This window comes from Myodes glareolus, chromosome 4, assembly GCF_982192425.1.
Source record: "Myodes glareolus chromosome 4, mMyoGla1.1, whole genome shotgun sequence".
In the NCBI taxonomy this organism is placed as follows: Eukaryota; Metazoa; Chordata; class Mammalia; order Rodentia; family Cricetidae; genus Myodes; species Myodes glareolus.
In genome coordinates this window covers 77,303,297-77,318,932 of record NC_142029.1, presented here as the reverse complement: position 1 = coordinate 77,318,932, position 15,636 = coordinate 77,303,297, and the positions used below count along the sequence as shown (strand labels likewise).

The 15,636-nt window shown below is 42.5% G+C and overlaps 1 pseudogene; it reads right to left on the bottom strand.

The window, feature by feature from the left end:
- Window positions 1–13,127: 13,127 nt before the first annotated feature.
- LOC146894480 (uncharacterized) lies at window positions 13,128–14,732 on the bottom strand (annotated as a pseudogene).
- Window positions 14,733–15,636: the final 904 nt, after the last annotated feature.

The following is a 15,636-nucleotide window of genomic DNA, read 5'->3' as shown; positions in this document are numbered from 1 at the left end:
GAATCACCATGGTTTAAAGTTAGAATTCAACAACAACACTAATTGCAGAAAGCCTACAAACTCATGGAAATTGAGCAACGCTCACCCGAATCATCACTGGGTCAAGGAATAAATAAAGAAGAAAATTAAAGACTTCTTGTAATTCAACGAAAATGAAAGTACAACATGCCCAAACTTCTGGGACACTATGAAAGCAATGCTAAGAGGAAAGTTCATAACTCTAAGTGTCTACACAAAGACGTGGAGAAATCTTGTACTAGCAACTTAACAGCACACCTGAAAGCTCTAGAACAAAAGGAAGCAAACTAACCCAGGAGGAGTAGACTACAGGAAATAATCAAATTGAGGACTGAAATCAATAAAATAGAAACAAAGAGAACAATATCCCCAAGAATCAATAAATCAAAGAGTTGGTTCTTCAAGAGAAAGCAACAAGATAGACAAACCCTTATCCAAACTAACCAAAAGGCAGAGAGAATATCCAAACTAACAAAATCAGAAAGGAAAAGGGGGACATAACAACAGACAAAGAGGAAATACAGAGACTCATCAGGTCATACTTTGAAAACCTGTACTCCACAAAATTGGAAAATGTAAAAGAAACAGATAATTTTCCAGATAGGTACCACATACCAAAATTAAATCAAGACCAGATAAACAATTTAAATCAACCTATAACCCCTAAGAAAATAGAAGCAATCATCAAAAATCTCCCCCCCCGTCAAAAAAAAAAAAAACAACCAAAAAAACAACAACAACAAAAAAAACCCAGGGTCAGATGGTTTCAGTGCAGAATTCTACCAGAATTTCAAAAAAGAACTAATACCAATATTCCTCAAATTGTTCCACACAATAGAAACAAAAGAAACATTGCCAAACTCTTTTTACAAGGCTACAGTTATCCTGATACCCAAACCACACAAAGAAATAATTTTTTTTAATATTTATTTATTATGTATACAATATTCTGTCTGTGTGTATGCCTGCATGCCAGAAGAGGGCACCAGACCCCATTACAGATGGTTGTGAGCCACCATGTGGTTGCTGGGAATTGAACTTAGGACCTTTGGAAGAGCAGGCAATGCTCTTAACCTCTGAGCCATCTCTCCAGCCCCAAAGAAATAATTAAGAAAGAATTATAGACCAATCTTTCTCATGAACATTGACGCAAAAATACTCAATAAAATACTGGCAAACTGAATTCAAAAACACATTTAAAAAAAAATCATTCACCATGACCAAGTTAGCATCGTCCCCGAGCAGTATAATCTGCCATATAAGTAAACAGAAAGAAAAAACACATCTCAGTAGATGCTGAAAAAGCCTTAGACAGCTTTCAACACCCCTTCATAATAAAGGTCTTGGAGAGATCAGGGATACAAGGAACATACCTAAGCATAATAAAGGTAATATACAGCAAGCCAACAATCAACATCAAATTAAATGTATAGAACCTCAAAGTGATTCCACTAAAATCAGGAACAAGACAAGGCTGTCCACTCTCTCCATATCTATTCAATATAGTACTCAAAGTTCTAGCTAGAGCAATGAGACAACAAAAGGAGACTAAGGAAATACATTTAGGAAAGGAAGAAGTCAACCTTTCATTATTTGCAGATGATATGGTAGTATACATAAGTGACCCCAAAAATTCTCCCAAGGAGCTCCTACAACTGATAAACACCTTCAGTAATGTGGCAGGATACAAAGTTAATTTAAAAAAAAAAAAGACCAGTAGCCCTCCTATATACAAATGATAAACAGGCTGAGAAAGAAATCAGAGATCACGCTTAACAATAGTCACAAATAGCATGAAATACCTTGGCATAACTCTAACTAAACAAGTGAAAGACCTTCATGATAAGAATTTTAAGTCTTTGAAGAAAGAAACTGAAGATATCAGAAAATGGAAAGATCTCCCATGCTGTTGGATAGGTAGGATCATCATAGTAAACATAGCAATCTCACAAAGGCAATCTTCAGATTCAATGCAATCCCCATCAAAATCCCAGCACAATTCTTCACAAACCTTGAAAGAACAATACTTAACTTCATATGGGAAAACAAAAAAAAACCCAACCCAAGATAGTCAAAACAATCATATACAGTAAAGGAGCTTCCAGAGGCATCACAATCCCTGATTTCAGCCTCTCCTATAGAGCTGTAGTAATAAAAACAACTTGGCATTGTCATAAAAACAGACATGTGGAGATCAATGGAATCAAATTGAAGACCTTGACATTAATCGACACACCTATGAACACCTGATTTTTGACAAAAAAGTCAAAATTATACAATGGAAAAAAGGAAGCGTCTTCAGCAAATTGATGTCGATACATAGAAGAATGCAAATAGATCATATTATCACCATGCACAAAACTCTAAACCAAACGGATCAAAGACATCAACATAAATCCAGTTACAGTGAACCTCATAGAAGAGAAAGTGGGACCAGGTGGTGGTGGCGCACGCCTTTAATCCCAGCACTCAGGAGGCAGAGGCAGGCGTATCTCTGTGGGTTCAAGGCCAGCCTGATCTATAAGAGCTAGTTCTGGGACAGGCACTAAAGCTCCAGAGAAACCATGTATCGAAAAACAAAAAAAACCAAAAAAAAAAACCAAAAAAAAAAGTGGGAAGTAGCCTTGAACACATGAACCACTTCCACTTTCTAAATATAACACAGGTAGCACAGACACTGAGAGCAACAATTTATAAATGGGACCTCCTGGAACTGAGAAACTTCTGTGAGACAGAGGACATTGTCAATAAGACAAAACAGTAGCCTACAGAATGAGAAAATATCTTCACCAACCCCACATCTGACAGAGGGCTGATCTTCAAAATATATGAAGAACTCAAGAAACCACATCAAAATACCAAATAATCCAATTAAAAAATGGGGTGCAGATCTAAACAGATAATTCTCAACAGAAGAATCTCAAGTGGCTAAAAGACATTTAAGGAATTGTTCAACATCCTTAGCCATCAGGGAACTGCAAATCAAAACTGCTGAGATACCATGTCACACCTGTCAGAATGGCTAAGATCAAAAACACTGATGACAACTTACGCTGGAGAAGATGTGGAGTAAGGGAAATGCTCCTCTATTGCTGTTGGGAGGGCAAACTTTTACAGCCACTGTGGTGTTTTCTCAGAAAATTGGAATTCAGTCTATCTCAAGACCCCAAAATACCACTCTTGGTCATATACCCAAAGGATGCAGACTCCTACCACAAGGACATTTGCTCAACTGTGTTCAAAGCAACATTATTTATAATAGCCAGAACCTGGAAACAACCTAGATGCCCCTCAACTGAAGAATGATTAAAGAAAATGTGGTACATTTACACAGTGGAGTATTACTCAGCAGTAAAAAACAATGACATCATGAATTTGCAGGCAAATGAATGGAACTAGCAAAAAATATCCTGAGTGAGGTAACCCAGACTCAGAAAGGAAAACACAGTATGTACTCACTCATAAGTGGATATTAGACTTAGTACAAAGGACAGCCAGCATACAATCCACAACTCCAGAGAAGCTAGGTAAAAAGGAGGATCCTAAGAGGAGGACACACATGGAAAGCCTCAGGAAGGAGAAATAGTTAAGATCTCCTGGGTAAAGTAGGGGTGTAGAAGGGAGGGGATGTAGGATGGGTACATGAGGGTTCAAGATGCCTGAATTGTGAGAGGAATAGAGAGGGAGAGCAATGAAAGAGATATCTTGATAGAGGGAACCATTATGGGATTAGGGAGAAACCTGGTGCTAGGTAAATTCCCCGGATTCAACAAGCTATGACTTCTAGCAATAGTGGAGAGAGTGCCTGAACTGGCCTTCCCCTATAGTCAAATTAGTGACTACCCTAATTGTCATCATAGAACCTACATCCAGTAACTGATGGAAGCAGATGTAGTGATCCACAGCCAAGCACTGGGCTGATCTGGAGTTCATTTGAAGAGGATTTTATGAGTAAGGGGTTAAGATCATGATGGGAAACTCACAGAGGCAACTGACCCAAACTAGTGAGAACTCACAGACTCTAACAGCTGGGAACCTGCATGGGATCCAACTAGACCCTCTGCATGTTGATAACACTTTCATGGTTTGATCTGTTGAAGGGAGCCCTGGTAGTGGGACTAGGACTTATCCTGGGTATATGAACTGACTTTTTGGAGTCCATTCCCTATGATGGGACACCTTGCTCAGACTTAATTCAGGTGGGAGGGAATTGGTCCTGCCTCATCTTGGTATGCCAGACTTTGTTGACACCCCAAGGGAGGCCTTACCCTTCTGAGAAGTGGAAGTTGAGGGGAGGGAAGGGAAGGGTGGAGCAAGGGGAGGAATGGGGAACTGAAATTGTTATGTAAAATGATAAAAAAATTAAATAAAAATATTTTACATACATATGGCTGTTTTGCCTGCATGTATATCTGTCTACCATGTGTTTACTAGGTGCCAGTGGAGGACAGAAGAGAGTATTAGATCTCCAGAAGCTGGAGTCACAAGTGGTTGTGAGTTGCCATACAGGAATTGAACATGGATCTTCTGTAAGATTAGCCTTTATTCTAAACCACTGACTCATATCTCCAGCCACCAGATGTATTTTTTAATATTGAAATGTAATAGTGCCTGAGTGACATATTGTTGGGAGCCACCTGGAGGCACAGGTGGTCCTGCAGTTTGGAGGTAGCCACGTGGGGCTGAGCAACCCTGCCTGCACCCTTGCCTGCACATGCTCAGACCAGCAGAATGGCATTAACCAATCAGGACAGCGTTCAAGCCGCTCCACCGTTTAAAAGCAGCTGCCTCGGGGCCCAACGCTCTCTCTCTAAGCTTTCTCTCGTCCCTGCTCTATCGTCCCTTCCCCCAATTTTCCTCAAGGGAATGCTCCAAATAAAGATGTGACCAGAGAAGGAATTCTCGTTTTTGGTGGGGTTCATTCCTGCTGGACAGGATGGCGCCCCGCAACTGGTGCTCGAAACTCCGGGACGCTGAGGGACCCTGACAACTACGCCGGGGGACCCTGAGAAAGCCCGGGAGAAAAAGCCAAGATCAGACACCAGCACAGAGAGCCTTGAATTTCAGAACTCTGAGAACATGGAGCGGTGAGTGACGTCGGTTGAAATCCCCAGAAAGGGGAGGAAAAGAAATGTAAAAAGGAATTTCAAAGGATAGGCCTAAATAGAAAAGAAAATACAAAAAAAAATCAAAGTTAAGGTATCTGAAAGAAGGTACAGAAAGCAACGGGGAAGAAAAATCCCTTAAGTTCAGTGCAGGAGGAATGTAAACAGCAGCAAAAAAGGCGAGGTAACTAAGGCGGGACTTTGAGGACGATGGGGTACGGGAGACCGCGGCTTCCGCTCCCTCTCCGTCCACCTGCGTACTCGCTGTTAGAGACTGGAGGCAACAGTCTCGTAGGGAGGCGGGCTTGATCGAGTTCAAAGACTGCCTTTCCTATTCTTAAAGAGCCACAGAGCTTTTGGAGGTGATTTTCGCCTAATTTTGTTAGAGAGCTCAGTCTCTGGCTCTCACGTACAAAAAACTTTAATTTTTGACTGAGAAAGACAAGCTGCTTGATCGTGCTGAGAGTGCTGGCGGCAGCCGGCCCGCCTTTGAGCGGTAATGCCTGATTAAAAACACGGAAGTGGGTCAGGCACGGTGGTGCACACCTTTAATCCCAGCTACTCAGGAGGGAGACGCAACCAGTTGCTGGCGGGGAGTTTGCTGGAGGCCTACGAACAGCCAGGTCACCATGGCGACGGGCGGGCTAAAGTCCGTGTGACATCAGAGGCTATATGTCCCGGCCTTCTGGCGGGGCTATGGTTTTTGGAGGACTTTTTCAGCACCTGAGCGGACTCGCCTGACTGAGGCGGAAGCTGTGTGGTGAGCAGCGGCGCCATAGAAGGCAGAGAGGAGCTGAATCGGCTCTGCGGAAAAACTGTGTTTCCATAGCAACATGGGCGGGCGGAGATGAGTTCCCAGAGAACGGGGCTCCGCGCGGGCAGACCGGGCAGGAGAAGCCCCCCCACGGGTGGGCAGATGCCCCCCTTGCCGGAGCTTGGCGGTGCGAGTTCATTGCCTGAGGCGAGGCAGGATGCACAGTTTGCAGATACAGGATAAACCAGAGAGCCCGCGCACGGCCCGGGGCGGAGCCATGCCTTTGGGCCATGCGGAGCGCGCCACAATGGGCCTCAGAGGCGGGGCAACCGCCGCTGTCTGCTGCTGCCGCTGCCGCTCAGCCACAGCCGCCAAGAATTCAGTCAGATAAAAACATTTGTCGCCAAGAATTCAGTCAGATAATAACATTTATCCCCCAAACATCGCCCCTTTGTCAGCAGGAAGTAGTCAGATGATCGATGGTCTACGCCCATTCTCCCTCAAAGAATTGGTCCTAATTATCATAATAAAGGCGCGTCAACCTGGTTACCATTACCTATTGCCTCTGGCAATGGGTGGAATAAAACAATGCTACCTAGAGGTTTTTCCATCTGAATAGGGGAGCTGGAGAGATGGCTCAGCGGTTAAGGGCATTGCCTGCTCTTCCAAAGGTTATGAGTTCAATTCCCAATGACAACTGCTTTGGTTTTTAAACAATAGAGGGGGACTACATTACCAGTGACAGCTTCCCCCAGAGAAAGGATTTCTCTTGCATTCTTTACACTTAATTTTTAATTCAAAATTTTGCTGGTACAGGCAAACAAGATTTGCTTTTTGAAGCAGAGACCTACAGGTCTCTAAGTTCAAAACCAGCCTACTTCCAGTACTGATTGTGCTGAATTTTTACACTGAGAGTTTTTAATACTCTTAAATGTTTAATTTGGGAGGAGAGTTTTGTTTATGTTTTTCTAGGAATGCTGACATACATCTGGATGCCAGCGAGACCGACCAGAGAGATAAAGAAGATGACCCAGTGGATGCTGAGTGTCCTGCTGTGGAAGATTCATGCGGAGACAGCAGAGATGACCTTCTGGGCGGTGCCAAGAGCAGCTGTTTCACACCATCGACTTGAGCAACACCCTGTGCAACCTCTTATCTCTTACTCTACTTTGCCTTTTCCTTCCTTAGGAATGGGTGGGAGCAGAGATATCCTTGGCATGCTGCGTCTAGGTGGGGACCAGATTGGAAAATAGTTTTGCCTTATTGCTCTTAAAGACAATAATTAGGGGGAGATGTTGGGAGCCACCTGGAGGCACAGGTGGTCCTGCAGTTTGGAGGTAGCCACGTGGGGCTGAGCAACCCTGCCTGCACCCTTGCCTGCACATGCTCAGACCAGCAGAATGGCATTAACCAATCAGGACAGCGTTCAAGCCGCTCCACCGTTTAAAAGCAGCTGCCTCGGGGCCCAACGCTCTCTCTCTAAGCTTTCTCTCGTCCCTGCTCTATCGTCCCTTCCCCCAATTTTCCTCAAGGGAATGCTCCAAATAAAGATGTGACCAGAGAAGGAATTCTCGTTTTTGGTGGGGTTCATTCCTGCTGGACAGGATGGCGCCCCGCAACATATAATGTGTCCATTATAAGTTTTAAAAATTAAAAAAATATTTTATCTGTATGGATAGTGTGCCTGTGTGTGTATCCAAGTGAGCTATATGTGAATGGTGGCTGAGAAGGTAGGAAGAGGATGTCAGATCCGCTGGGAACCAGAGTTCCAGACACCTGTAAGTTGCCGTATTCCCCATAGGCACTGGGAATCAAACCTGAGTCTTCTGAAAGAACGGCAAGTGCCATTACCACTGAGCTATCTCTGCAGCCCTGCTTGATTGTTTTTGACATTTATTTTGTTTTTATTTATGTGTGTCTGTATGTTTGTATGTCACATGGGTGCAGGTGCACACAGAGACCAGCAGAGGGCATTGGGTCCCCTGGAGCTTGAATTATGGATAGTTGTGAGCCACTTGATGTTGTTACTAAAGCTCAAATTTAGGTTCTCTGGACAAGCGGCAAACACTCTTAAGTGTTGAACATTTCTCTAGCCCATTTTTTTTTAATTCTTTCTCACTATATAGCTCTAGCTAGCTTGGAGCTGTTCATGTAGCTCAGCCTCGCTTTAAACACAAAGAGCTTCTGCCTCTTGAGTGCTGGGATTAATGTTATATAACTCCATTCCCGGCCTATGATTTTTAAAATTAATGCCAAAGTGTTTCACTTAAAATATATTTGTAACAGGGCAATATAGATGGCTCAGTGGGTAAGAGCACTAGCTGCCGAAACATGGGGACCTGAATTTGAATCCCCAGAACCTACATAAAAAACCCTACATGTGGCTGCAGCTCCAGTGCTGTATCTTCAGCGCTGTGGGGGTGGGAACATGATCCTTGGGACTTGCTGACTAACAGCCTAGCTGTAGGTTCAATGAGAGATCGTGCTTCCTGGGAATAAGGCAGAGTGGTAGAACAGGACCCAAGACAACATCGTCTGTTGGCCTGTGCACATGACTGCATGAGTGTGTGCATCTATACACCTGTGTGTGCATATACCACACAATACACATCACACACACAGAATATATATTTATATCTTTGGGCACACTTAAAATTTTTCCAGTAGTGTTTTATTTTGTTTGAACTCTTGAGAACTCCCCTTAAAACAAGTATTATTTAGTAGACTGTATTTTAGTGTTCATGTATACAGAATTGCTCAATCTATTTTCTCTTTCTTTTTATTATAATGGAGATGCATTAGACTCCCCACACATAGTTGTTATGCAGGTAATTTTTATGACAGTTATTGAATAAATTTGTTATTTGTAGCTTGAAACAACAAAATGTACTCAGATGAGTAAAAAGTAGCTTTACTGAAATTCCTGCAGTGAAAATAATTGTAAAACTGCAATTTGAAACTCTATTCTATTCTTCTCCTTTCCTATTATAGTCTTGATTTTAGTGTCTCTAGTTTTGAAAGTCCAAGGCTCCCTGGTATAATAATCATCCTGGGATCATGGACTATGATTTTGTGTTTATATGTGTTATTTGGTGTTAATTTAGACTACCACAAAGCAGCCCATTTCCTTGTCCTTCAGTGAACAGTACTAGAAGATATTCAAAGATAATTTTTGGCAACTTAAGAGGCAATACATGTTTTTCAATTATACCTATTTCTTTACTTATAAACCAGGTTTTTAACTTTTTATATGCTTATTGTACAATTGTCATTCTTCATGAATATTTAGTCTTTATTTTCTGTTATGGAAACAACATCGCTTTTTAAAGAATATAAAACCTATCTGAATGTTTAGCATACCACCATTCCTTCTTACAAACCCATCCCCAATGCAACATTTGCCTTTTAATTGCAACTTAGTCTTTTTCTTTACATTTTGAAGGTTTATTTTTCACTTCCATGTGATGTGTGTTTGTATGAGTGTATGTTTATGTGTGTTCAGGTGCCTGAAGGCCAAAAGAGGGTGTTGGATCCCCTAGAGATGAAATTACAGGTGGTTGTGAACTGCCTGACCTGACCACAGATGCTGGGAAGCAGCAAGTGCTCTTCACTGCTGAGCCAACTCTCCAGCCCTCTGACCCAGTCTTCCTGCCATCTTTCTGTGTTACTGTCAACAGCAAAAGTCCCCTGCTTTTCTCACTGCATGTTGAGTCTTCTTTTATTACGAAGATGATCTTTTCAGTGGTGGTCAACACAGATTGTAGAATTGAGTCGGAGGCTTGAAACATCCCATCTGATCAGACAAGTCTGAAATGATAGATGGGTCTGGAGTAGGTTCATTCTTAAGATGCAGTGGTGACCCCCAAGTTTATACAGATCAAGAAAATGCAACCTTCAGACTCAGTGTGAAATTTGCTCTCAGGTGACTCCAATACATATCATGAAACTTTATCCAAAGATGTCTGGGGAAACATTTATCTATAAGTGAGAGGTTAACATTGACATTTGTCAAAGGTCAGAGCTTCAGTGGATATACAGACTGCTAGGATTTCAGGATTAAAAAAAAAAATGTCTTAGTTGCTACCAAGTGTCTAAGTGTCTTAGTTAGGGTTTCTATTGCTGTGAAGAGACACCCAGACCATGGTAACTCTAATAAGGGAAAACATTTAACTGGGGTCTGGCTTATAGTTCAGAGGTCTGGTGATTACTGTCATGGCACGAAGCCTGGTGGTGTGCAGATAGACATGGTGCTGGACAGAGACGGAGAGTTCTACATTTGGATCCTCGGGCAGCAGGAAGGAAGAATGAGCCACTAGGCCTGGCTTGGGCTTCTAAAACCTCAAAGCCCACCCCAAGTGGCATACTTCCTCCAACAAGGCCACACCTTTTTTAGCAGACCACCCCTCCTAGTAGTGCCACTCCCTATGGGCCTGTTGAGGTCACTTTTATTCAGTCCACCACACTAAGTATATTATTTTTCAACTAAATCCAATCTGTTCGTTTTTTTCCCCTTTTGTTCACCAAAGCTAAACATTTTTTTTGGGGGGGGGAGATGTTTCTGTTGTTGAGGAAATCCATTCTAATACTTACCATGAAGTGGTCAGTCAGCACAGGCATCTCCAAGTTCCTCATCTGCTTAACATGATCCCAAAGGAACCAACTGTCCCAGAGTTCTGAGACCAGAGACAAACCCTGTGAGTGGGAGACAACGCTAGAGGCCATTCACAAACAAAACCCAAGCAGAGCCATGCTGAGACATTGGTGATGGCCTTCTTGTGTTTCTTGGAAAGAATGTCCCCTGCTCATGCGAAGATAGCCTGTTTATTTGAGGTGTGAGAACGATGGGTAAAGGTTAGGCAGGAAGTGTTGTGGTGGAGTCGCATCTGGAGGGGTTGACCTGAGCCCAAGGGTAAGTCCAGCCAAACCATGTGGTGTTCTGTAGGGAGGGGAGTTTTTATATGACTTTTGTGTGGCACAATGGCCACAGGGGTGCAGAAGGGAGGAAGGGTCTCATAGCCACAGGCCTGATATTAAAGAAATGTGGTTATCATTTCTAACTGGTTCTGTCCTCTAGGGGATATTTGGGCATGTTTGGAGACTGTTTTGGTTGGCACAGCTAAAAAGGGGCTATAGCCGACATGTAGTGGGTTATGGGTAAGGGATTCTACCAAAGAGTTTAAAATGCAGATGTTACCTCCCCCACATAGAAAAATGTCAATCCCCAATTGTAAGTAATGGCAAGAAGGTGAGACCTGGTTTTGTTTTATATTTTAATATAAATGTATATTATCATATTTAATATAAATGTATGTATATTATATTTTATTTGTTTTATTTTGTGTTTGTGTATGTGTGTGTGTGTGTGTGTGTGTGTGAGAGAGAGAGAGAGAGAGAGAGAGAGAGAGAGACAGTGCATGTATTGAGATCAGAGAACAACTTGTTGGAGTTGATTCTCTCCATCTACCAAATGGGTCTCAGAGAGCAAACTCAACATATAAGACTTAGCAGCAAGCACCTTTATCCACTGAGCCATCTTGCTGGCCCTTGTTTTAAATGTTGAACAGATATTAGCTCATTTAATCATCATGGCAACTGTGTTGAGAGCGTCTCATGTGTCAGGTGAAGAATGTGACGTGTGAAATGTCACACATTTAGTGGAGAGAGCAGGCCGGCAAGCTATGATGTGCAGATGCAGCCACTCAAGTTAGGAGCTGCCGTGGTAATACGAATTAAGGCAGATGAGTTTTCAGAGAACACAGTTGTTTCAACAGACAGGTACAGTTCATGATGAACTTTAGGTACTAATTAATATGCAAACACAAACCACTAGACATGTAATGAATAATTGAAATATAGTAGTATTTGAAGAAAGGCTTTAAGAACAATCTGAAGGGACTCTGGCCAGTTTGAGCATGGCAGGCATGGCTGTGGCGGGCCTTGTCCTCCTCGCCCATTTCCTGTCTTGCTCAAAAACTGCTAAATTACATCCCTAAAGCTAGCCACCAAGGTCTCTTTCATTGTTTGGCCACTTCCTCCTCCTGAGGCCAACAGCCAAGGTCCAGTTATCATTGTATTGAAGTCCAGCAATCAAAAGCCTTTGGCTCACCTTATTAACATGCCCAATTAAGATTAAACACATCTCAACATGGGATTTCTCATTTTGCCTTTGTAAACTGCCATTTTCCTGTGGGCCATGTCTGTCTCCTCTGTAACCAGACACACTCCTTTATTTCACTCCGGGACAAGCACAACTGCCCTCTTTCCCTGTTCTCCTCCCCTTCTCCCGAACCTCTATCTCCTGTCTTTGTCCTTAGTCCCTGCCCTCTGTCCCTCTGAGGCCAATAAATCTTTGTGCTGGTCCAGGGGTTCTGAGTCAGTACTTTTCCTTTCACAGTCTATGTACAATAAATGTCAATAACTTAAGGGATGAAATTCTGTAACTTCCTAAGTCTGTGCCTGTAAAAACATTGCCACAGTCAGCATAAAGAACATGTCCTCCATTCTAGAAGTTCCTTCATGACTATTTCTAACCCATCTTTCCACCAACTTCCTCACTCGTCCTCCAATTCATGGTCAATGATCTGCTCTGAAAAACCATTGCACCTTCAGTTTCTTTGATTCTTTGATACGTAGCTCCTCACTCCAGCGACTGCATTGCAGCTTCCATTACTATTTTCCAAATGTAAATGACAAACGATGCTAAGGATGATCCCAGATACCCATTTGCTGTCCACAGATCTTTGCTATCTGCTCAGATCTGTTGTCTGTCTGAAAAATTGACTTCTATGTTATCCAGGTTCTGCAGGGAGACAGAGAAGTAACCAGAGAAAGGAGAGAGAGAGAGACAGAGAGATAGACAGAGACAGAGAAACACACACACACACAGAGAGAGAGAGAGACAGAGAGACACAGAGAGAGACAGAGAGACAGAGAGAGTCACTTATTTAAGGAATTGCTCCTGTGGTTGGAGGTTGGCAGGTCTAGAGTGTGCAAGCGTGAAAGCAGATATCTGGTCATGCTGGGCCAGGAACTGGTGCATAGGCTGCTTCCTTCATCTTTGGGGAACTTGCTCTTTGAGGGCTTTCGCCCACTGGATGAACCCACTCAAATTACAGAACAATCTGCTTCACTGAAAATCTATTGATTTCAAAAGTTAATAGTATCTCAACAGTAGCTTCATGGCAACATACACAGAGACTATGACTTAACAGAGTCGACACATAAGAGGAACCATCCCAAGCTGGCTTTTATTGACTTCATTCTTTCTGTTCCCAACATTGTACGTGTTGAGGGGGTGGGGCAGAGCGTGTGCCATGGTGCGTGTGTGAGGGTCAGAGGACAACTTGGTTGTCTTGTCACTCCTGTTCAAGTTGGATCGCTCTTATTTCTGCCCAGCAGAGTAGCCGGCAGAAAGATTCTGCACAGGTCTCCTGTTTCTGCCTCCCCTCTAGGAGTCTGTGATTAATCCAGCCTTTTTACATGATTTCAGGTATGGGGCTCAGGTTGTCAACCTCTCGTGCAGACACATTTATTGGCTGAGCCATCTCACCAGCTTGGCTCCAAAGAGTAAACAGTGCCAGGCTCAGTAAACACTTACATGATTAGTCTATAAAACGTGTTTTCTGAATCGCTGTGATGACTTTGAAGAAAGTTCATGTTCCCTAGGAAGTGAGTATTACGAAAGCAAAACCCAAGAGCAAATGAGCCCCCTGCAGTGTACATTCCGTCTTTCTTGGACACTTTTTTTTTAAATGAGTACAATGGTTTTTATTTGTCAAAAAGTCCAATTTTAGTTTTCCTTTAAAGCACACAAAGGCCAACTGGTCTTCAGACTCTGACCCATCTTCATCCCGACCAATCTGGAAATAGCGGAGTTCGTAGGTCTCCTTGTCAGATGCAACCACACGAAGCCAATCACAGAGATTATTCTTCTTAAGGTATTTCTTGGTAAGATATTTCAAATACCTTTTAGAGAACTGTTTCTCAGAAACAACTGTGATTTTTATTCTTAAAGCGTTCAATGTGAACAGCATTTCCAAGATTTCCAGTTTTCCCATTGACTTTAACCTTCTCCTGGAGAAACTGTTCAAAGTTTCCAGAATCAAAAATTTTATCTTCTACGGGATGAGTGAGGTCCAAATGAAACTTCCAGGTTGACTTCTTAGGCTTTTTGTCTCTTGGTGCCATATTGTCCCGTGGCCGTGGGAAGGCTCTTGGACACTTTGAAGTTTGCTTGGAGGTGTGTTTTATCTGTTGAGTCTTGTTGTAGCAAAATGCTTTAAAGCGAGTAAGCTGAAATGTAACTTTAGAACAGATGCGTATTTTATTTGATGTCACACAAAGAAGGTGGTATAGATGGTGGAGGCAAGAAGGCCCAGCACATTGGAGCAATGTCAGAACATAGTCTGATAGGCAGAGGAAGAAGAACCAAATGGTCAAATGCTTGCATAGCATGAGCACAGCATAAACTTCGTCATTTCTATATCACATCTCCCTTTTTTCTTTACATAGACATTGACTATTATCACTGATCATTTATAACCAACCCCCTTTAAATGAAAACAAACATTTATAAACAATATTTTGGGAATTTGGGAGTAGTTTTCTGTACTACTTCCCGCTGACTAGGGTACTGGTCATCTTAAGGGGATCCTGAGAAAGTTAGAAACATGGTTGAATCTTGGCTGTAGTAGTCTCTGAGGCTGCATCATCTCAGTCAGTTGTCTTGAAGCTGTTCTGGATGTTGGATCACCTGGGCATTGCTCCCATCGGAGACCTCTCGAGGTCTTACTTGATCAAACCATATTAACCTGGAAGGAATCTATAGCTTCTCATCTTCTGTGGGAACAAAAACAGAACCTTTTCTCCCCCCCCCCCCAAGCAACATATTCTTAGACTTAAATTTTGAAGTCAAGATACCTTTATATGTGTTGGCTTAACTTAGTAGCCCCCATAATCAAATGTCTCTTAGAAGTTAGCTCATTAACAATCAAAAAATGTAAAGAAAATATAATAACATGCGTAATTCAGACTCTGGGTATTTTCATCTTTATGTAGCTTTAAAAAACAATATATTTACTGTCTTTTTAAAGAGTGTGTTTTATTTTTTAAAACCATTTTTATAACTGCCTGTACTCTTTTTCTTTCTTTTTTAAGCCTGTGCATATTTTTTTTTTAAACACTGTGGCCTGTTAGAGGTTTCTTTTTATCTGAATCTGTCTTTATTGACTATCTGGAACCGTTTTTTGATCCTTGTTTTAAATTGGACTAGGACCACCAAAGCAAAAACTTTGACGGTTGCTCTGCCCAGTTCAACATTTCAACATGGTAGAGGGACATTCATCTCCAGCGCTGGGAGCCAAGCTCACCGTGCCCCAACTCTGGGAAGCAATGGATCTCTACCACCACCAAGCAGCTTGTAGCATGCTGCCCATAAACTTTTTTTGTCTGTATGGGTAAAAGCTAAATCTGCCATGCTGTGCTGCTTGGAGACACCTCTCTGTACCATGACAGGAATCTGCCATGCTGGGCTCAAGTCCAAATGCTGCCGCATCTCTGCACCATGTCCTGCATGAAAGACACAACTGGGAAGCTGTCCTTGGCTCTGCCTATGTATTCCCCCTTTTAAAAAGTTTTTTCAGGTCTTATGTGGAGACTCAAGTGCCTCATGTTGGACACCAAAGGTATCTAGAAGCTTTTCTGTATCCTGCCTGATCCTACAGCCACTTCCAAAATAATCACTCAGAGGCTTGTTATTAA